The sequence below is a fragment of the Muntiacus reevesi genome, chromosome 1 (genome assembly GCF_963930625.1).
Source record: "Muntiacus reevesi chromosome 1, mMunRee1.1, whole genome shotgun sequence".
In the NCBI taxonomy this organism is placed as follows: domain Eukaryota; kingdom Metazoa; phylum Chordata; class Mammalia; order Artiodactyla; family Cervidae; genus Muntiacus; species Muntiacus reevesi.
Window position 1 is genome coordinate 58,164,910 of NC_089249.1, and position 8,266 is coordinate 58,173,175.

Below are 8,266 nucleotides of genomic sequence, written 5' to 3' on the forward strand. Positions count from 1 at the left end.
GACTTTATTTTTCTGGGCTCCAAAATCACTGCAGATGGTGACTGCAGCCATGAAATTCAAAGATGCTTACTCCTTGGAAGGAAAGTTATAACCAACCTAGACAGCATATTAAAAAGCAGAGACATTACTTTGTCAACAAAGGTCTGTCTAGTCAAGGCTATGGTTTTCCCAGTGGTCATGTAAGGATGGGAGAGTTGGATTATAAAGAAATCTGAGCACTGAAGAATTGATGCTTTTGAACTGTGGTGTTGGAGAAGACTCTTGAGAGTCCCTTGGACTGCAAGGAGATCCAACCAGTCCATCCTAAAGGAGATCAGTCCTGGGTGTTCATTGGAAGGAATGATGCTGAAGCTGAAACTCCAGTACTTTGGCCATCTGATGTGAAGAGCTGACTCATTGGAAGAGATCCTGATGCTGGGAAAGATGGAGGGCAGGAGAAGAAGGGGACGACAGAGGATGAGATGACTGGATGGCATCACTGACTCGATGGACATGGGTTTGGGTGGACTCCGGGAGTTGGTGATGGACAGAGAGGCCTGGTGTGCTGCGGTTCATGGGGTTGCAAAGAGTCGGACATGACTGAGCGACTGAACTGAGCTGAACTGATATTAAACATAAAGGAATCTTAATATCTGTTGAATTATCTGTTATGAGAATCAGTAAAATATTCAGAGAAGAAGCCTTGAAAATAAAAATCCAGTGCATAAAATAGTCACCCTGGCATGCCCCCCCCCGCCCCGAGCGCTAATGGAGATGACCCGGAGGCAGGTCTCTCTAGGGTGGTATCTGTTGGCAGGCACAGATTACATGGGCCCGCTGCACATATAACATGACCCAGGGTGCAATCTGTGTGTGTGTTTTCCTTATTTATGCACTTGAGGATACCAAAAAGGAAAGGAGCAATAAGCTCAGGTCCTACTTGTGGGCCTGAAAAGCCGCAGCTCTCACCCACACCGTGTAGGTGTCCTGGAGCCGAAGAACCAGCAGGGCCAGACAGAGCTGCACCGTGAGGGGAGCGGCAGGGGCTGCCTGTGAAAACACGGGGTCGGCTTGCAGTGCCGGAAGTGCCCCGGGGGGCTCCTGGCGGCCCCTCGCGTTTCCGGGGCCTCCTCTGCTGGTGGCCTTCACTTCCCGAGTGAGGCAGGGCTGCGTGGAGGGCTCTCTGACCACCTGGGCCCGGGACCAAGCGCTGTCCCCTTGCTGAGCTGACCCGGGCTCCTGGTGGCGCCCTCCCACACCTTCCCCGAGCCCCGTGCTCCGGGTCCCCGTGGCCTTCTCTGCCAGAACCGAGGCACGGGTCTAAACACATGCAACCCCACCTTAGCAGTATTTTATAATAACCAAGATACTTCCATTTAGGTAGCATTCTCTACGCTGGTTCTGCCGTCATTGTAAGGAAAGAGATGTGTTAGGATAGGATGACATGGGACTGACTTTGTATTTGTGATTATTCCACCTTCTTACCATGAGCACGTGTTTTATTAATTTTTTTCAAATGTGCACCAAGAGTAGGAAGTGTATTACTTTTTCTTAGGAATATCCAGGGTTCCGCCTCACTGGTGCTTTACATGCGACCCCGTCTCCTCCTCATTGGTTGACCCCAGCTCACCCCCCCTGACATCGTCTCCACCCCCCAGGACCTCACCTTTCTAGCACTGCGGGTTTCTCATCAGCGTGTGAAACACCCTCAAGTTTCTCCCACCCTGTCAATGTTGATGACCCCTTGATACGCTGGGATGCTCCTGCCTCAGGAGTCTCTGTGTAGAGTGGAGAGTGAAAGGCTGTTTGCCCGGTTACTGATGTGGTTACCATGATGCCGTTCCCCGTAATTACATTTTATATTGAATTTCTGCGTTCATCAGGAAATAATTCATAATAAATGTGATTGTTCAACTGCTTCCCCTTGTCTCTGCATCCTTCGCGCTGTGCTGCCTTTCTTGCCTCACGGCCAAGCTCCTTTAAAGTCCTCTGCCAACCCCCACCCCCAGCCCTACGCGGGTTCCCGGGCCCGCTGCCCCAGATGGGCTCGGCCAGGTCAGGTGGCCTTCACGTGCTCTGTCCTGGACACTGAGGCCCAGACCCTCCTTCCTGGACCCCACCTCCCTCTGGGCCCCCGAGTTCCCTACTGCACCCTGGGTATCCGGCGCTTCCCCGTGGCCTGGACGTGCCGCCCTGCGGAGAGCATCCAGCCACCCCTGGGGAGGCCTCGCTCACTCTGAGGGCTCCCCACTCTCTGGTCCAGGGGAGGGCCCACCTGACATCCCCGACCTGCCCCTGGCTGCCTCCCTCACACCCTCCCCCAGGGCAGGGCTCAGCTCTATCATCGGAGCCAGGACCCGGCGGCGCCTTGAGTCCCCGCCGCCTTCTCCCCCAGCTGGTCCCTGTGCTGCCCGCCACCTCCACCTCCATTTCAGGCCCCTGGAAGCCAGTCCCTCTTGGCAGCCCGCCCCTGCCCTGGGCTGTGGCAACAACTTCCGGGCAGCGGCTGGTGGCCTGAACTCTGCCTCAGGCCATTCTTGGGCCCAGAATCGGTCAAGTCACCTCCCACCCGACCTGAGGAAGCTGCCTCCCCGCAACGCCCCCGCCCCGGGCATCCCCCCGGTCCTCCGCCTCCTGCTGGCAACTGTGTTCCTTCCTCTCAGCTGCTCACCTTCACTCCTCCGGTGGCAGGAGCTGGGGAGACGGGATGGAGGCGAGGCCCTCACCTCAGGGCACCCCAAACTAAGAGCAGGGGTCAGCTCTGCGGGGATCTGTGAAGACCCAGCGTGCCTTCCTCATGGCCTCTGAAACTCGGGTTTGACTTTGTCAAGGGAAGCAGTGTGGTCACTAACTTGTATTTAGGTCAGCCCTTCGTAAACCAAGTTTTCTGGAACGCTGATGTCCTTGCAGATGGGACTAGGGACTTTTATCAGTTAAGATTAATGGGGTTATGCTCCCAAAAGTTTCACTTCTCAGGGTGCGTGCCCTTTGGAGCCGGGCGGCCCCGCCTGAACCTTTCCCTGCCTCTGGACCCAGGGTCGGGATGGGCGGTGGGGGAGGAACACAGCGAGTAAAGGTGTTCATCCGGGTGTCACCTTCCCTTCTGCCCACCATTCGTTGACCACAGCAAGTCACATGGACGGGGTCATGGAAACGCAAGTCTACCTTTTGCTCGGAAGAGGAAGAGCAGAAATTCTGGTGAACAGGGCCACTGAAAGCCTCAAAACCCCCCAGTCTTTATGGCAGAGTAGATAACCCAGGAAATACTGGGCTGAAGAAGTCCAATCAGGTGTATGCAGTACAGGCTGTCTCAGTCTTTGAAATGTTAATACACGGGGAATGCCCTGGCAGTCCAGTGGTCATGACCCCGGGCTTCTACTTCAGGGGGCAGAGCAGGGGGAAGGACTTGATCCCTGGATAGGAACTAAGGCCCTCACGCCACATGGCGTGACCAAAAAAAAAGTGTACATCGTGTCCGTCAGAGAGGGCAGAGCTGTGACTTTATGTTCAACACGTCCTCAGCCACACTGGCCCTTATACACAATAGGCTCTCAGATTATTTGGCTCAGGACTTGCATTGCAATCTGCAGGTCAAAGTCATGGCTTCTCTTTGAGAGGAGGCTTCCTAAGGGAATAACAAGGAAATGCAGGAAGGAAGCTTAGTTTGTTCAGCGTTCACAGTGAGCCAGGCCCCATGCTCTCTCTCCTTAAATCCTCACTGCACCATTATCCTTTAGGAACTGCTATCTTCATTTTGTCCTGGAGAAAACTGAGGTTCAGGCAGCAGGAGGATGCATTTTAAATAAGTGTCTGGCTTGTGTGACTCGTGCTTAAAATTTGCTCCTTCTCCTAGATTATCTTTTGAAAACTGTGTCCAAGTTTTCACACATCACAATCTTCTGTGTCTGAGCTGGGGAGCAGTAAGACCCTCAAAGCCTCATCACTTTGGTGGCCAGAGGCAGGTGTCCGGGGCCCCAGGGGCCGGGCCTGTGGGCACTGAGCCGAGGGCCTTCAAGGTCTTGCCCGGTAACAACCCTGCACAGCCTGTTTTATGTGCTCCCCCACTTCTTTTCCGGGTCAGGAGGCTTCTGAGTCATCTACTTCACCCCCGTCCCGATATCCTGGGATTTGTGGGCATCATTGAGAGGCGGCTAAGAGCCAGTGGCGGGGACATGTCATACTGGGTCCATCTTGGATATAGTGTAAGTTGCTTAGTTTTTCTGCATCTGTTTCATCCTTATAAAAGCTCCCCTTACTGTGACGGTTAACTGTGTGTGTGCGTGTGTGGGTTCACATGCTCTCTCTCTAGCCTGGCTGCAGGTTGTGTGTGTGTGAACACGTGCATGCACGCACATGCTCTCTCTCTCTCTAGGCATGGTTGCGGGTTGTGTGTGTGTGCACACACTCACATGTTCTCTCTCTCTCTAGGCCTAGTTGCAGGCTGTGTGTGTGTGTGTGTGCGTGTGCATGTGCACACATGCTCTCTCTCTCTCTAGGCATGGTTGCAGGGATGTGCTCTCTCTAGGCCTGTGTGTTGCAGGCTGTGTGTGTGTTCATGTGCACATGCTCTCTCTCTAGCCTGGCTGCAGGCTGTGTGTGTGTGTGTCTGTGTGTGTGCAGGCGCGTGCACGTTCCCTCTCCCTCTAGGCCTGGTTTCAGGCTTTGTGCAGGCGCATAGGCTCTTTCTCTCTAGGCCAGGCACACCTTTACATCTATTAACCAACCTTATCAGGTGGCTACCATCACCACCCTCACTTCAGCAAAGGGGGAACTGACCCAGAGAGGTACAGGCCCTGCCTAAGTCCACACAGCTTAGCAGTGACAGAATCATGGCTGAAACCCAACCAGCGGGTCTGCCCATAAAGCCAGCTCTCGTAACCATTAAAGGGGAGCTAATCTTGTTGTGATCTTCTGCCAAGGAGATGGCCTAAAAGAGTGCAAAAGCCCAGGACCCACTACTTCCCAATGTGAAATATAAAGCAATTAAAACAAAATCTTCTGTTTTTGGTCCTTAGCAATCTCCTCTCTCTTTTAGAGTGGAGAAAAGTAACCCTTCAAGAGGGTGTGACTTGCCAGGGGTCAACAGCTAACTTATAGCTCAGTTCTTATAGCTCGCCCTCTCTTCAATGCATGCCCAGACCCGGAAGTCCCCGCGCCAGACCTGGCCCTGAACACCCTTCCCCTTTACACGGGAGGCCGTCTTGCCTGCCTGTGTCCCGGCCCCGCATCCTCGTCCCGCACCTCTCGCAGATGCTCTGTTGCCGCCACTGCTCTGATTCCTCCTCCCCCTTGCTGAGCACCTCTTCCCCCCAATTCTAGCCAAGTTCCTTATAAGCAGGTGAGTAGCCCAAGTCTTCAGAGACTTTAGAAATAAGTGATGAAGTCAGACACAGACATAAAGCTTTTTAGAATGCTGCTCTTTAATCACAGGCTCCCAATGCAGGAGACCTGGGTCTGATCCCTGGTTGGGGAACTAGATGCCACATGCTTCAACTAATCGTCCACACACTGCAGCTAAAGATCCCTTTGATGCTGCATCGAAGACCAGGTGCTACAAAATGAATAAATAAATATTTAGAAAAAAAAACGCAACCGTGTGTGATGGGTGCTTCTGTTTAAAGACACCTTGTTTGATGCACATATGATTCATTAATTTGGAACTGTCACTGGTGCCGTTCCTAAGCTCAACTGACACATCCATTGTCTCCATAAGGCCGTCACAGCCTTCTAGAGCTTGGCTGCACCAGATGGCCCTCAGCTCTTCACTTGGGCACCATTTTAAGTTGCAAAATCGCCACCAAAAGGCACCAAAATGTGAAACAAATAAGTAAACCGATGACAGAAAGGACCCTTGTTTATAGCAGAGACTGAAACAAGAAGGCACAGCTGGCTAACCACAGCTGGGAACGGCAGGTATGGGGCGACGTGAACGTTTTGGCCGCTCTGCAGATATCCATTAAAGGCCTAAAAAAGAGCTATGAGCATTAATCTTGGATTTATAAATATGCTCTAGTGAGTTCTAGGTGAGTTCGTGAATACAGAACCATAAACAATGAGGATGGCTGAGTGTTTCTTTCCTTTCTGAGCTGGTCACTCTGTGACATTCTCACTTGTCTCCCAACCAGTGGCTTGGTTGTTTCCTGCCCAATAAGATGAACAATCCTAGGACTGTTCCTACTGAAGATTTATAGGTCAAGCAGACCTACCTCTGACTTTTGCACGTGGCATGGGTTTCACCCACTATCCCAGTTTGTCTGGGACCGAAAGTTTTCCCAGGATGCAGGACTTCAAAGTGCCCAAACAGGGAAGTCCCCGGCAAGCTGAGCTGAGTTGGACACTTTATATAAATATGAGATAAAGATCTAAAGTTTTTAAATCTAAATTATTTAATACGGGTGAAAGTGGAAACCTTATTCAATACTTTTATCAAGATAAATCTATTTGCAACTCTACCATCCCACTCTCACCTAGCTGCCAAAGTAAAGAGTAATAGGTTTCATGCCTTACAGTCAGGCCAGTGAACTAAGCAGCTTCATAGCAACAGGAGTTTCTTAATACCACAAAGTGTTCCTCAGCCTTTGGGTACAGCTACTGCCAAAACAGCCCACATTTTATCATGATACCATGACGTTTAGAACATGAAGTTCAGCAGGGAATGGACACTTGCTATTTCTGGGTAACACCACTGGGCACCATGGACCTTAATTGGGCCCAGACTACCAGACAGAGCTCTGACCTGGTCATTCCTAAATGCTTTGGCTGGCAGTCACATTCTTGTTCTGTGAGCTCTGCTAGCAACTCCTCAGGGGGCGTGGTGGGACCCCGGGGACCCGCTGTGCCACTCGCATCTGTTGTGGGGCCAGGCTTGTGGACTGAGCCCTTCGCCCATGGGAACCGTGTTAACTCTGGGTAAGCAGGGTCAGAACTGAACGGAATGTTGGACACCCAGCTGGTGCTTCTGACAGTTGCTGAAGTGGTGCTGGAAAAGTTGTCAACATGCTTGATGTCAGAAGCTTGGTGGGGAAAAACAGCATGAAAGTGTTATTCACTCAGTTGTGTCTGACTCTTTGCAACCCCATGGAATGCAACCCACCAGGCTCCTCTGACCATGGCATTCTCCAGGCAAGAACATTGGAGTGGGTAGCCATTCCCTTCTCCAGGGGATCTTCCTGATCCAGGGATCAAATGCAGGTTTCCTGCCTTGGCAGGCAGGTTCCTTATGGTCTGAGCCACCAGGGAAGCCCATAGAAACAGCCTAACCTCAGGACTTCCCACGGAGTGTTAACACAGGTTAACACTCCACGCCTCCACTGCAGGGTGCACGGGTTCAATCCCTGGTTGAGGAACTAATATTCTGCAAACCTTGCAGTGTGGCCAAAAAACCCCCCAAAACCAAAACTGCCTACCCTCACATGGTTAAGGAAACTAAGCTAAGAGGTAAAAGATGCCTGCAAAAACCTAACTCTGCTAAGGAGTGGCGAAGCCTGCTTTTGGGCTCAGTCATTCCTGGTGACTCAAACGGTAGAGTCTGCCTGCAGTGCAGGAGATCTGGGTTCAATCCCTGGCTTGGGAAGCTCCCCTGGAGAAGGAAATGTCAACCCACTTCAGTATTCTTGCCTGGAAATTTCCACGGACGGCGGAGCCGAGCGGTCTAGAGTCCATGGGGCCGCAAAGAGTCGGACACGGCTGAAGTGACTAACCCAACAGCACTGATCCCATATCACAGCTCACAGCCTGCCCTGCGGGAGCACTGGGCAAAGAGCTGAGAGAGCTGGGACCGGGGCCCCTGCTCAGACATTTCTTCTCTTCGTTTGGACACAAGGGTGTCCGCTTGCTGTCCACGTGATGAAGCGGTCACTCTCAGCCCTGCTCCTTTCCCACCTTCATCCGGGTCACACTAGGGAGCACAGATCTCCCTGGCAGCTGCCATGAATGTGCATCCATGGATTGGAAGAGAACGCAAAGGCCAGTGGCTCTTGGCGGGGCGGCTCATCTGGAACCTGCATTCACAGCCTGGAATTTTAGTCCTAAGAGCAGCTATGCAACACAGCAGGGCTGGCGGGGGCAGCAGTGCCCGGTAAGGGGCAGGAATTGTCGAGAGATTGTGGACCCAGCGGACCCTGCCAAAAGCCTCAGTTTCCCAGCCAGAAATTTCATTTCTGCCCCAACCTTGAGTGTAGGGCGGGTGTGGAGGGCAGTCAGTCAGGCCAGGCCTGCGAGTTCTGCCCCACCCTCACCCTAGCCAAGCCAACATGGTCCGGGACAGACAGAGGGACCACCCCTTTCC